General features: G+C 32.0%; 1 long non-coding RNA gene across 1 annotated transcript; it reads right to left on the minus strand.

Annotated features, from left to right (window-relative positions):
• Positions 1-1,411: 1,411 nt before the first annotated feature.
• LOC141555127 (uncharacterized) lies at positions 1,412-14,839 on the minus strand. Its single transcript, XR_012486080.1, has 3 exons — positions 14,622-14,839; positions 13,112-13,240; positions 1,412-4,009 (listed from the first exon to the last, which is right to left on the minus strand). It is a non-coding gene; the product is annotated as an uncharacterized LOC141555127 (long non-coding RNA).
• Positions 14,840-15,850: the final 1,011 nt, after the last annotated feature.

Consider the following 15,850-nt stretch of genomic DNA (forward strand, 5'->3'; position numbering starts at 1 on the left):
ACTAAATAAGGAAGAATCAGAAATAACTAATTATATCCTCTAAACCTGACAAAATAAATCACCAAGGAAAGAATTCCCTATTTGACAAGATAGTTAGGAAAAACTAGAAGGAAATTGATAAAACTTAAGTTTTAACCATTTAAACAACTTGTATCATATCCCACAATAAATCCAATAAACTACTTAACTTAAATGTTAACAATCATAACATTAAAAATTAATAAAGAAATAAGAACCAAATTGGTTATTTTCATGGATATGGTTAGGAGATTGATTCCTAACCAAATAATAGAGATGATTGCCCCTCAAAAAAGAGATGAAATAGATAATTTTTTATTAAATGTAATTGAAAGATCTTTGCATGAAACAAAATTAATGCAACTAAGAAAAAAAAAAGAAAGTAGTTGACTGGAGGGAAATCTTTACATCAAATATCTCTTATGGTCTAACATCCAAAATATTAGATAACAGTGAAATAGAATATACTAGAATCCACTTCCCAAAAGATAACTGGCTAAAATATGAGTAAATAGTTTAAAGAGAAAAATTGTGAACTATTAATAACACATTAAAAATACAATCAAAACCATTCAAATGTTTTACCCCAAAATCAGGAAAATGGCAAAGACAACAAAAGTTTAAAATAGTCATTATTAAAGGAGTATATACTAATAACTTGGTGACATTTTGAATTTGTCCAACTACTCTAGAAAATAATTTGGAATTATGCAAAGAAAATAGTTAAACTTTCCATCTCTTTGACTTACAAATTCTACTTCAGGGCATATGTACCAATAAAATTAATAATAAAAAGAAGGCCTTCCCCTCTCCCCTATATATCAAAATGTATATAGCAGCATTTGGTATAGAAGTAAATTATTAGAAACAAAGTAGATGCAAATCAATTGAGGAATAATTAAACCAGAATTAAATGGAGTATTATTGTACTTTTAAAAACCAAAGAATATGAAGAAGCATAAAAAGTTTTAAAGTAATACAAAGTTCAACAAACAAAATCAAGAAAAACTACGCAAAATGACTACAAAAATATAAATGAAAAGGACAACAAAAAAATTGAAACTAAATGCTATAAAACTATAAAAGCTAAGCTTTAATCATTCAATTAACACATACAAGCATATATAGACAGAGACAGGCAGAGAGACAGAGGCAGAGAGACACAGAAACAGAGAGAGAGAGAGAAAGAGAAAAAGAGAGAGGAGGGAATACAAAAAGAGAAAGAAAAAAACACCTCAAAATTTATAGTACAAGGGAAGACCTCATAATCTAAAAGACTGGTCCTAAAAGATAACTCCCCTCACTACTTCACAGTGGTGCAACACTAAGGGTTGAGAATATATATATATATACACATATGTATTTGCTTCTGTAACATATATGTAATGCTGAGTATTTTTGACATGTTGGTTAATTTTACTTAAAATGTCTTTTTTTCTTTTTCTAAAGTAAAGAAAAATACATAGGAATGTGTAAATTATTTTAAAATAAAAGATATTAATAAAATCAAGTCAATATAAATCAAATTCTGCATATGTGTGTATAAACACACATAAAGGGGATTTTAGTTATTATTACTTTCAGGGATGGTTTAAGCAGCTCTAGATTTTCAAAGAACCAGATACAATTTTAGTTCTGCAATCTGAAGGCAGTTAAAACCTCCAACATTGCTGTGAAAATACAAAGGCAAATATTCCCTTAGCTTATTACAACAATAACACGTAAGCTAAACATCAGTTTGCAAGCAGAACCTTTTCCTTAGTTTTTACACATTTCATTCAATTCTTTAGCTGCACATCATTTCAGAATGAAAAGGCATCAGAAGATTGTGTATCCAAGGATCAAACTTTCTATTGTTCTTTGAATAAGAGAATATATTTGAGTACAGAGCTTTGCATAAGAATTAGTCATCTTCCTTGTATCAAGTCAGCTATTTTCAGCTCAGCATAGCAATCTTCGATTTCTTGGGTTGTAACTATGGCAATAAGATTAGATGGCATTCAGTAAAATTCATTTTACAAATTAGCCTGGGAGGGTGTCCATGACTGTGATAAAGGAGCAATGCAAAATGCTATGGAAGAAGAGGGAAATTAAATCAGGTTTCAGAATATTCTTCAAAATAATGATTCTCAAAATCTTTCAGTGCCATATGGCAGTTTGTGAGTGATTTACTGGGAACTGAAATATGTAGTGCAAAATTGTGCTTGATAGATTCCTTTGCTTTTTGTTTGTTTGTTTGTTTTGTTTTGTTTTAAGCCACCACACCTCTCCACTTAAGAACTGCATCTTAACCTCTCCCTAACTTCCTTTTTTCTATATGAGTCCATGAGTTTGTGGGTCTTCTGGGTTCTTTGATCTGGGATTTTTTTTTTTTTACCTCAAAATAGCAGTCAAACCAATTTCAAACACCTCCATTACAGTATACAGCTCATTATGTTCTTAAAAAATTTTTTTTTTTTTTGTTTAGCTCCAGGCCTCAGGCCATGTTATAATGAGGAAAGGAAAAAATACTGGTGTATATATTCTGTACAGTGCCTCCATATTTCTAGTAGACGGTGCAATCACCACCAGTTTAAGTGAAAGACAGACTTTGATGTGTACAAATTAAAGATGGATTCCTGGAGCTTTAAATAGTTTGTCATAAAACATGGATTTAATCTTGTTTCATGGTGAATGTGTCTCCTGTCTTTTAACAGCTTTTTAAATAATAATGTGTATGGAGACATGGAAAAGGAGAGGGGGTAGATATTTTTTGAATATTTTATGAATGATTTTTTCTTTTCTTTATTAACTGGCAGCTTCCTTTGAAAATACAGACTTGACAGAATTACTTTGCAGGAGAATGTTGGGATAGATTTTTCTTTGACCAAGTTGTTCCCCAAAAACATAAATAAGGACTTTTTTATTGTTAGAAACTTTCAATTATGTTTCCTCCAAGACTTATCTCAAGGCCTCCCTCTTACACTGATTCTCTTACTTGTTTGAGCTCATCCCTAAAGTTGAATGATTGGATGGATAGATAATTTTTTTAAAAATGAATGAAAGAATGAAGAAAGGAAAATATGAATGAATGAATGATCTCAAAAAGAGAAATGGAAAGTAGTATCATGACTTTACTTAGCCTGGTTTCTCCTTTGGTCTTTGGCCCTTTTTTGCTCCCTTAAGCAACTAGTTCATTGCTTCTAGCATACACTAGAAATAAATGTGACATCAGGTGACATGCTAGCATTTTGTCCCTCTGTGATTTAATTATGGATCTTCACTAAAAACCAAGTAACAGGGAAATCACTTCACTGGACACATGACACTTTATGAAAATTGCTTGTATTTCTCTGTAGCAGAAATACAAGTTAGTGGGGTGGAAATCTTTTTGCTGTCACCATTGATTATCAAAAAGTAATTGTTTACAATTCGAAATGGAAACAAATGAGCACTGGAGTATAATCATAACCCATTTTCTTGCCAGTGAGGCATATTCTGCCTCTTATCCAACCTCACACTAGTATAGCTGGAAAATTGTGTTGATTTTTTAAAAAGGGCTTATTCCAGAGCATAAAAGAGATTTTTATGAAGCATAAGCAAGTGATAGCAGTTACCATGTTAACTTTGAAGACTTTTTCTTAAAAACAGGATTCAGCAACATTTTTAGTAAACCATAAATATTTGAAAATAATAACTACTGAAAGGAAATTTTTAAAAACAAATTCTTAGAATCAATCAATTAACAGTGTTAAGGGGTAGGTCAATTCTTCCAGAGTCTCCACAGCTGTAGATCATAGCATCTGAAGGAGTTGCAGGGCAGCCTTTGCTGACACAGGTGTTGCAGACTGTGAATGAGATAAATTGGAGGCAATCAGACAATGCAACCCTCTCAGTCAGAGAGGTCGGAGAACAGCAACTGTCTCTCAGTTTCCTTGTATCATCCTCTCACAAGAGGATATTCGTTCTGCAGGTCTGGGTTGGATCTCTAGCAGCCACTGTCAGGTGACTCCTGTAAAACAACAAACAAGAATTTAAGTGTCTCCAAAATGGCAGAAATTGAGCATATTCATTTCAACTTTCACTTTCAGCTTTGAATCTCAAATCCCAAAAGCTTAGCTACCTTTTTCTTTCAAGGTTCTAAAAGTCTCCCTGATGGACTATAAGCAGGGGTGTGTTAGTAGATGTTTAACAACCAGGTTTCAAAAGAAAAAATATATATATAACTGACACATTTTTAATTTTAATCTACAGAATTAGTATTTTCCCCATTGCTTTCTTAAAGTGTAGACAATTAACAGAACAATGAATCAAGCTCTAATTTTTAATCTGCAGAATTAGTATTTCCCCATTGCTTTCTTAAAGTGTAGACAATTAACAGAACAATAAATCAAGCTCTAATTTATATGATTTGCTGATTTCTGAGGAATAAATACTCGCACAAAAAATAGTACACAAAAATGTACTATTCATCTCTCTGAAGTCAGTTCAAACTATTTTCATCACACCCTATCATATACATAAGAGCTTCTCTAATGCCATAAGCTCAGTACCAATGTGTTTAGACTGTGTGTCCTCGCTAGTGTTTTCTCTCAAGAATATCAGTTGAATTATTTTTGGTTTGTTTTGTTTGTTTGTTTCTTGTGTTTTTTTCCCTTTTTGATCTGATTTTTCTTGCACAACATGACAAATATAGAAATATATTTAAAATAATTGCACATGTCAACTTATATCAGGTTGCTCGATGTTTTGGGGAAAGAAGTGGTAAGGGAGAGAAGGAAAAGAATTGGAACCAAAGTCTTACAAAAAAATGAATGTTGAAAACTATCTTTACATGTGTTTAGAAAAATAATGTTGAAATTTTAAAAAATAAATTAAAAGCTTTTTAAAGAAAAAAAAAAAAGATTATCAGTTGAGAATCATTTTACATAGCCAGATTTTAAGTAGCTTTTAAAAGAGAACATTTACTAAAGTGATATGGTAATAATAGTTGGTACAAAATATCCTTCTCTAAAGTCTGTGATATACTCTCACACAATTACATACAGATGGCAGAAAAGTGGGCATAAATTTAGCATAAGTGACAAATGGGTAACTCTAAACTCCTGGTTCGGAAAATCATTTCCTCCCATTCCTAGAATACTCAACTTTTCTTTACTTACTACTTAACCTTAAATCACTGAATGGGTACAGCCTCAGTCAAATTGAGATCTGTTAAAGACCAAAGCTTAAAAAAAGGTAATATCTTCCATTGCATCTAGAGCCATCTCCAGATCTTCATCTATATCTTGCCCCTGGACCTAGTTGGCTCTAGAGGGTAAAGTAAGACAAGTGACCTTACACAACCCTCCCTCACTTAAAGTCAATTCATTTGCATGCCATGGTATCCCCTCCCTGATGTTATGGTCCTCTTAGAGAAGGAAGGACAAAGCACCATTATTACCTTGACATAGAGTAGTTTCTTTGCTGGACTTTTTATCTAATCATTCATGTAGGTCCAGCTAATACTTGTCTTTCAATGAAGATTCTGCCATAAGCTGATTTAGGTATGCCCATAGGACATTCATAAGAAGAGCAACATCTTTCTTATACTTCAAAGCTTGCAAAATCCTTCTCTAGTCAAAGTAAAAGAGGAATAGAAGTGAAGATAGCCAATAGCAAAGAGCCAAAACCAAAAGCTCTCAGGGGTTTCAATTAGAACTCTCCATAATCTCTCAGATTTCTAGAATTCAATCCCATCTCAACTTGCTTGATAATTAATACATCAAAAATCACTGATCACAGAATACCATGATATACATGATAAGAATGAAAAAGTTTGAAATATTGCAAAAATTACCAAAATATGACAGAGAAACAAGGTGAGCACATGCTTTTAAAAATTGCTGCAATAGATTTACTCAATGCAGGGTTTCCATAAATGTTCCATTTGTAAATATATATATATATATATATATAAAATATCTGTAAAGTATAAAGCAAAGCACAATAAAATGAGCTATGGCTATATTCTCCAATATGTAAGTCACTTCTATAAGTCACTTCTACTTCTCTTTCCTTTTCCCTTCACAAAAATAGTCTCTCATAATTCTCTGTTCTAGTTCTTAGATTTCCTTACATAAGTATACTCTTTTAATATATAATGTTATATTCCTCTTTTATTTTAAATAAAATATGCCTATCTAGAGCCTAGGGTCTAATTATGGGATTTTTTTCACCAAGTTTCATTTATACCTATAAGGTCAGATTTGTCTTCTTATTTCTTGTTTATTATTCAAAGTTTAGGCATATAGTATATAGCATTTGAAACTATAGATTTGTTTACTGTCTATTTTCTTAGATTTTTCTCAGCATCTACTCTATTTTTTTTCCTTCATAATTATTCTCTATGGTATCTAACTAGAGAATACACATACATGTTTATATATATGAATGTGTATATATATATATGCATATATGTATAACATACATATATAATATATATTATGTAGATATACCTATATATGTGAGTGAGAGAGAGAGAGAAAGAAGACAAGTAGAAAATAAATTTTTATCAGCTTTTATTAGGTGGACTACATCTCTGCCCCCTCCCTATCATTTCTATATTGTAAACCAATCATAGCCCAGAAATTCAGATCATAATCTTACTTTCTATCTTCTTAGACAGGTATTTATGTCCCAAATTAAATTTTCTCTTCTCTGTTCCTTTCCTTCAAGAAGCAATAGTGAGGAAAATATTGGACTGTGGTTCAATAGTCTTTAGTTTCAGGACCCAAGCCACGATCATTGGTAATACTTGTTAGGCTCTTTCTAGAAGTATTATTTGTATCCATATGAGTAGCCAGAAATGGGTGGTTGTCTTATGTTCTGTTAAGTCTTGGAACAATCTCTGTTATGTCTTGGATGTGTGCTCTGGGAAAACAATAGCCCTCTCTGTTATTTTTAATCAGTTTTAATCAGTTTTATCAGAGCTTCCTTGATTATGCTAAGCAAAACTTCTACAATCATTATTCCTCCATCCTTCTTCCTTTGACCTAACTACATGATATCTGTATTATTTTAGGGAGTATGTAGAATTTCTTCTTCAGAATATCCAATTCTCTCACCTTCCGGAAGGACCTCCTTAAAAACGTTTTTTCTAAGTGCCAATTATACAACTGTCCTTTTTCCTTTCCTTCTTCCCCCTCTCAGAATTCTCTATTATCATGACAATGGTCAAGCTTTCCTTCTTCCATCACAGATCCCACCTGTAATTCCCATTGAAATCTAAAAATTGTTTCCCTTAGGAACAGTTCATTGTCCCTAAGAAATTAAAATGCAAATAAACTTTGAGTTCTTAATCTTTTCTAGAAGGGAGATTGGACTCTCCATGGGGTATAAATAAATAGTGAACATTAATGCAAGTGGCTGAACAATTCTCCCTTCTCTTTATGGTTAAGATTTTCAGGTTTTTTTTTTCATTGAATTATTGTGTGTATTTGTGCATCAAAGAATTAAAACTTAACAGCTAGTTATTACCTCTTTTTTGTTGTAACTGAGACAATTAGAATTAAGTTAAGGTTCAGACAGGCAGCAAGTGTTAAGTGTCTGAGGTCAAATTTGAACTCAGGTCCTCCTGAATCCAAAGCCATATAGCTGCCCCTGATTGTTACCTCTTAATAACTTGAAAATTACTCAAATTCTTTTCTTTTTCTAAAAAAAATTTCCATATTTTCTAGTCATACCTGTTTTTTCCTCAGCTTTGAAACAATATCCTGTCTGGTTTACCAACTTGCTCCAATTCACATTTATTTTGTAAATTTATTTAACCTTCTATATCTCAGTCTCTATTAGTTCAAATAATGAATCTTCTAAAGTAATAAAAATTATTTTAACTTTACACTGCATATTTCCATTGAGCTAGAACTAATTATCATATTTTACATAATTATAACTTTAAATAGTACACTTTTGAATACATGCAACCAGTTCAAGGGGTTCATTATTCACACTAATTGGAACCTGATTATAATTATTTCAACTACCTTTTCTTGCTTACCTAGCCTTGCCTTACCAGCTACCATCTCCTTGTCTTTCTTGAGTCTACTCTTCAGGTACCACTCCCTAAATATTCTTTGATCATCCTTAATTCACATTAATCCTTTTTAAAAATATATTCTCAATAAATCTTCTCTTACAACCTGTAAGTAAAATCCAGACTAGCAAATACTTGAATGTTTCTCTTTTTCAAATTTTTCCCAATTTTTGTTGAATTCTCTTCAATTTCTCCTCCACCAAAGCAACTTTTGACCTATTTATCTAATCTGTACCCCTTCTAAATCATATATAGTATTTTTACTTATTTGGAAGTACTTACTTCCCTCTTCTCCTGAACTTCTTCAGAATTTAAATACATTGATATTGAAGCTTTTGACCTGAGATATATCTTCAGGGATATGCTAGAGCCAACTTAAATCAATTCATAACATCTGTTTGTTAAATTTTTGAAGTGTGCCATGTCCTTTAATTTTTTAAAGAGCCAGTTTTTAAACATTTATCAGTATACCTTCGCTTGCACCTTATTTTTAAAAATAGGTTCATTTCTCAAATATTATGTTCAAGTGCTCTCAAGGAGTTTACAACTTAATGTTCAACAGGGAGGGAAGATATATACAATTGTGACACAAAGAAGAATGAGAAAATTGTAAAGAAAAGACCCAGATAATAATGCTAGTAATAATTTGAGGAGGGAGAGATCACTTTCATCTGAGACAATCAAAGTTAATAACTAAATTGACCCTTAAATGAATTGTAATAGTTTCAACACATTGATATCGGGGTCAGGGAATGTGGAGATGAAAGAAAGAGTCCATTTCAGGCACAAAGAATAATGTAAGCAAAAATCTGGCCATGAGACAAGGCCAAAGAATAGCCTGACTTTGTCAGAATACATGTAAGGCTTTTATATGAACAGTGCAATGAAGCCAAATCATGGAAGATCTTAAAAGCTGAGATCAATAGCCTATATGTTGTTTAATAGGCAATGAAAAGCCAATTAAAGGTTTTTGAGCAAAGAAGTGACAAGATCAGAGAAACTCATTAAGAGGATGAATTATTTTATTTGTAAATACACTTTCTTTAACCAGTTCTGTGATTTCTTCATTAGTTTCCAATGAGAAAATTCTCTATACTAATGCAGACTGACACCTACTCTGAAATTGAAAGAGTTGTTTGGGCCTCTGAAAGGTTATCTCTTTTACCAAGGATCACACAGCCAGTATTTGTTAGAGGAAAGATTTTAAAAACTTTAAATTCACCTTACTTTACAATAATTACAAGATAGGAAAATCAGAACTTATGGAATAGTTTAACTATTGATCGGTAAATGATTTGCTTTGTGAAATTATTTATTATAAGGTTCCCTTAAATAGTGAGCCCCTTTTTTAAAGCTTTTTTATTTTCAAAACATATGCATGAATAATTTTTCAACATTAAACCTTTCAAAACCATGTGTTCCAATTTTTACCCCCTTCCCTCCACTTCTCCATAGATGGCAAGTACTTCAATATAGTTAAAACATGGTTAAAAAAAAATATATATAGATATAGATATAGATATAGATATAGATATAGATATAGATATAGATATAGATATGTGTGTGTGTGTGTGCATACATACTTATACAATTATCTTGCTGCACAAGAAAAATCAAATCAAAAAGAAAAAAAATGAGAAAAAATAAAATGCAAGCAAACAACAACAAAAAGAGTAAAAATGCTATGTTGTGATCCGCACTCAGCTCCCACATTCCTCTCTCTGGGTGTAAATGACTCTTTTGCTCTCTTCATCACAAGATCATTGGAACTAGCCTTATTGTTGAAAAAAGCCATGTCCATCAGAATTGATCATCATATAATTTTGTTGTTGACGTGTACAAGGATTTCCTGGTTCTGCTTTTTTCACTTAGCATCAGTTCATGTAAGTCTCTCCAGATTTTTCTGAAATCATCCTGCTAATCATTTCTTATAGAACAATAATTTTCCATAACATTCATATACTATTACTTATTCAATCATTCTCCAGCTGATGGGCATCCATTATTTCCTCTACAAAAAGGTCTGCCACAAACATTTTTGCACATGTGGATCCCTTTTGCTCCTTTAGGATTTCTTTGGGATATAAGCTCAGTAGTAGCACTGCTGGATCAAAGGGTATACACATTTTGATAGCCCTTTGGGCATAGTTCCAAATTGCTCTCCAGAATTGTTTGGATCAGTTCACAACTCCACCAACAATGTATTAGTGCCTCTATTTTCCCATATCCCCTCCAATATACATCATCTTAGTTAATCTGAGGTGTGTAGTAGTACCTCAGAATTGTCTTAATTTGCATTTCTCTGATCAATAGAGATTTGGAGCACCTTTTCATATGACTAGAAATGGTTTCAATTTCTTCATCTGAAAATTGTCTGTTCATACCCTTTGACCACTTATCGATTGGAGAATGGTGAGCCCTTTTCTAAGTTTAAAATATTATTTTATTTATAAAATCTCCATTTACAATCAATAAATTAATCCACAGGCACTTATTAAGTGCCCCCTTCCTATGTGTCAAGCCCTATGCTAAGCATATAAAGAAAGAAATGGGGGGAAAATCCTTATCCTCTAGATCTTTATATGTACATATGTTCTGTATACAAATTAAATGCAAAATAATTTTTGAAGGAAGTTATTAGGAAAGGATCAAAAATTACTTAACATATAATTTTCAGGTACAAAACTATTTTTTAAAGGATGCTGCATCCAAATCTAAGGCCAAATATTGGGTGAAATCCTACTTTGTGCATCATTTTGAAGTATTTCCATTGGAAATTGACTTACCTAGTGACATGCCTGTAAAGTTTACTAATTTCTACTAGAGATCTTCAAGACCCCATATAGAAAAAATCTGTCTATTAGTAAAGATGTAAGTCACATACTGGACACATAAAAATGGATTGAGATCCATAGTTACATTTTGTTGGATATGGAAGTAAATCATATAGTCCTCTCTATGATGATATTTGTATATTGATTAATTACCATTCAAGATAAATTGGTACTTTTATGGGGATCATTGGATCATATGAGAAGCATTGTGGAGTATTGGCTAGAGAGCTAGTTTGGGGGTTAGAAAGACCTGTGTTCAAATTCTTCTGACAAGTAATGTCTGTATAATCCTGATCAAGTCACTTAAACCCAGTACTCTAAGCAACTTTTTGAGACTATAAATTGCTGAGAAGTCACTGGCCTAATTGATAGAGTAAGTTTCCTCATCTGGGAATTTCTTCTACCAATGAAATACCAAATCCAGTCCATATTCCCAATATGATCAAGAAAGAGCTGAAAGGAACCTTAAAGACCATCTAGGTTAATGCTCTTTTTTTTTACAGATGAAGAAACTAAGGACCAGAGAGATCAAGTATTTTGCCCAACTCAAAGACATCATAAAAAGGAGAAAAGGATCCACATATGCAAAAATGTTTGTAGCAGCTCTTTTTGTGGAGGCAAAAAATTGAAAAATTAAGAGATGCCTATCAGTTGGGAAATGGCTCAATAATTTATGATATATAAATGTAATGGAATACAATTCTTCTTAAGAAATGATGAACAGGCTGATTTCAGAAAAGCCTGGAAAGACTTACACGAACAAGTTAAATGAACAGAACCAAGAGAATAATGTACACAGTAGCAACATTATGTGATGATAACTGTGATAGACTCGGCTCTTCTCAGCAAAGCAGCGATCCAAAACAATTCCAATAGACTTCAGGTGGAAAATGCCATCTATATCCAGAAGGAGAACTATGGAGACTGAATATGGATCAAATAATATTATTTTCACTTTTTTCTTGACTTCTTTCTCATGTTTTTCCCTTTTATTCTGATTTTTCTTTAACAATATGACATATAGAAATATGTTTAAAATTATTGTACATGTATAACCTATATCATAATACTTGTCTTCTTGAGGAGGAGAGAGGTAAGGAAAGGAGGGAGAAAAAAAGAATTCAAAATATTACAAAAATGAATGCTGATGATAAATGTGGAAATATGTTTAGAAGAATTGTACATATTTAACCTATATTGAATTGCTTGCTGTCTAGGGGAGGGAGGTAAGAGAAGGGAGAGAGAAAAAATTGGAACACTAGATTTTACATGGGCAAATATTGAAAATTATCTTTACATATATTTTAAAAGTGAAAAGCTAATTATTTAAAAACTAAAAAATAATGATGAAAACTGTCTTCACATATAATTGGAAAAATAAAATACTACAAGAAAAAATTTAATTTATTAATTTTAAAAAGAAAGAAAAAAATTTGCCCTAGGTTACACAAATCTCAGAGAGAACCCCTGTCCTCTGACTGGTTATTGGCTAACTCCAAACTGAAGAACACCATTATGAGCATTAACAAGATGACATTGCAAAAAGAGAGATCCCCAGGAACAAGATACTTGCTTCCTGGATTTTGGGATGCTACAGTAAAAAGAAAATGGAATATGTCTGAAATTCCAAGATGTTTTAAGGCTCTAATTTGAAGGAATGTGATAGAACTTTTGAATATTTATCTTGGTAAAGCCATGAAAAATTAAAAATTATGTCTCTCTCTTAGGAATGTGTGTGTGTGTGTGTGTGTGTGTGTGTGTGTGTGTGTATGTGTGTGTTTAAGATAGGCAGTGCTCAGATAAAACCACAGAGCTAAATAGGACAAGTGTATCAATAACTTGTATAAATGTTGACTGTTTCTTTTCTTTTAATTTGTGAGTGTACTAACAGTGCCTCCAGAAAACCTATCTCTGATTGCAGAAGAGCCTACAGAGTAACAGGATATTGTGGATAAGGTTTACTCTCTCTTGTATTCCCTCATAGAGAGAACAATGCACACAAAAAGCAGTCTTTACTTAGCTGACAATATAGAAGATCAGGGGGAAAAAGGTGATGCTTATCTATAACTGGAAAGACATTACTGTGCTTCTTTTTACTTGAGCAATTTAAATTTCTCCTTTAATCAGAGAGAAAGGAAACTCTGCTGTTTTATTGAATAAGAGACATTCTCAACATTACTCAACATTGGAAGGTCAAAATTTGTACCTGTCCTTGAAGTTGTCAGATGTTTTCCCACTTTTATTTGTGACATCTTAGAAGTAAGAGGTTTTCTCTCTCGGATCTATTCTAATCTTCTCATTTTCTCTCCATTCATAGAAAAGGTCTCCCTGGAAACTTCCATGCAAGATATAGAAAATGGAGTTAGAAACGCAAAGGAAAAGAAATGGGAAATTTTAATGACAAGTCGAACTGACATCTACTATGCTATTGAATTTGTGTATTGCTTTTAAATAAATAGGCACATCATTTAATTTACCATTCCTAAGAAACTTAACCCCTGCAAGTACTCAGCAACTTTGTCTTCTGAGCTGACTTAGTTTTAACTTTTTTCTCCAAATGTTAGCTTTTTCAGCTCTAGCACTCTTATTTTGGATTCCCACCTCTCCTGATTGTCAAGGTCCTTGTATGAATGAGTATTCTTAAATTGCCCCAGCTTTGCTTCACTTTACTCCAAGTTATCCTCTTGCAGCCATCTGTCCTCTATATGTAATATTTTCTCTTTCCTCCTCCCACCCCAGCTCTCAAATTCTGGTACTATAAACAAGTCATTTCTGCCATTGCTACTAGGAAAAAAATGTGTTGGTTAATTCTCCTAAGGCTCCATTCAGCATCCTAGAACTTTCCAAACCAAAATAGCACCCTTGGATACCACTCATTAAATGTGTTATCTATCCTATTAAAATGTAGTCTCTTCAAAGGCAAGAACTTATCTCCAATTTGGTTTCTTTTTTCAAATACATAGTGTTTGATACATAGAAAAGAACGTCAAAAAATTGTATATTCTTCTTCATTGTTCTATATTAGATACATAATTTGCTGCTTACCTAATTATTTTTCTTTTTTTTGTATTTTTAATAATAGCTTTTTATTTTCTTTTTTTATTATAGGTTTTTATATACAAAACATATGCATGAGTAATTTTTCAACATTGACCCTTACAAAACCTTCTGTTCCAACTTTTCCCTTTCTTCCCCCCACACCCTCCCCAATGGCAGGTAGTCCCATGCATGTTAAATATGTTAAAGTATATGTTAAATACAATATATTATACATATTTATATAGTTATCTTATTGCATAAGAAAGATCAAATTTATAAAGAAGGTTAAAAATAACCTGAGTAGAAAGAAACAAAATGCAATAACTTTTTATTTTCAAAATACATACAAAGATTGTTTTCAACATTCGCCTTTGCAAAACTCTTGTGTTCCAAATTTTTCTCTCTCCCTTTCCCCAATCCTTCTTCCCTAGACAGCAAGTAATTAAATAAAGGTTAAATATGTGCAATTCTTCTAAAAATATTTCCATATTTATCCTGCTGCACAGGAAAAATCAGATCAAAAAAGGAAAAACAAGTGAGAAGGGGGAAAAAACAAGCAAACAACAACAACAAAGGTGAAAATACTATGTTGTGATCCACATTCAGTCCCTATGGTGCTCTCTCTGGATGCAAATTACTCAGTCCCTCACAAATCTATTGCAATTGCTCTGAATCACCTCATTGTTGAAAAGAGCCAAGTCCATCACAGCTGATCATCACATAATCTTGTTGTTGCTGTGTACAATGTTTTCTTGATTCTACTCCACTTAGCATCAGTTCATGCAAGTCTCTCCCTGCCTTTCTGCCTAATTCTTTTTCTTGAAGACATGGATACCTAATTCTTCTTTTTCGTTTCTGAAATTTACAACCAGCTCTCCAAGAGTGATTGAGGAATACAGACTGAAAGAATCAAGGAAAAAAAAATTTTAATTTCTTTTGAATCATTGAAATTTCAAATTCAGTAGCTTAAAAATATCAATTGTTTTTAAAATGAATATCTGAAGAAGAGATTAGGAAATATGTCACTAAATAACAAAATTGTGTTTTATTTGCCCTTAATACCATGGTTGCAGATTTTATTTGAAAGCTACCTTCCTCCTTAGAGAAAAAAGAAACCCATTCTAAATGTAGATTCAATATATTACAATAGTATTTCCTAATAATAAAAATTGACAGTATTTACATAACCTTGGGCAAATCACATCTTCCATGAACATCTGTAAAATAAGGTAGTTAAACTAGATGACCACAAGCTTCTTCAGATCTCCAAATCCAAATACAATGGTACTGTGTATTATTACAATTGTGCCATTATACTTCATAGTTTATATATTACATATATAATATAAAGTAGTATATTATATATAATATAATTTATACATTACAATATATTTATATATTAATTACATATTATCTATAACATATTGTAGTATATTACATATATAACATACATGATAATCACATAATAAGTATTATTTTTAAAATATCATAGCACTTAAAGGTTTATAAAGCATTTCACACACATTATCTCATATGATCCTATTAACCTTGTCTGGAGATACTGTTAGAATTACTATCCTCGTTTTACATGAGAAGAAACACTCAAAAAGTTTAAGCGGTTAATAAATTAGCTTTATATAGTACTTTAATATTTGCAAACCACTTTACAAATACTATTTCATTTTGTTTTCCCAACAATCCTGGGAGGTAGATACATTATTATCCCTATTTTTCATATTTGGAAACTGAGGCAAACACTGGTCACTCATCCAGTGTGACCAATTTTGTGTTGATTGAATTTGATCTCAGATCTTATTGGATAGTCTTTCTGTATCATCTCCATTGACCATATTATCTCTGATTGACATGTTGTCTAATCTGACCACTACCAAACATCGTTTTATCA

The sequence above is a fragment of the Sminthopsis crassicaudata genome, chromosome 1 (genome assembly GCF_048593235.1).
Source record: "Sminthopsis crassicaudata isolate SCR6 chromosome 1, ASM4859323v1, whole genome shotgun sequence".
Lineage (NCBI taxonomy): Eukaryota > Metazoa > Chordata > Mammalia > Dasyuromorphia > Dasyuridae > Sminthopsis > Sminthopsis crassicaudata.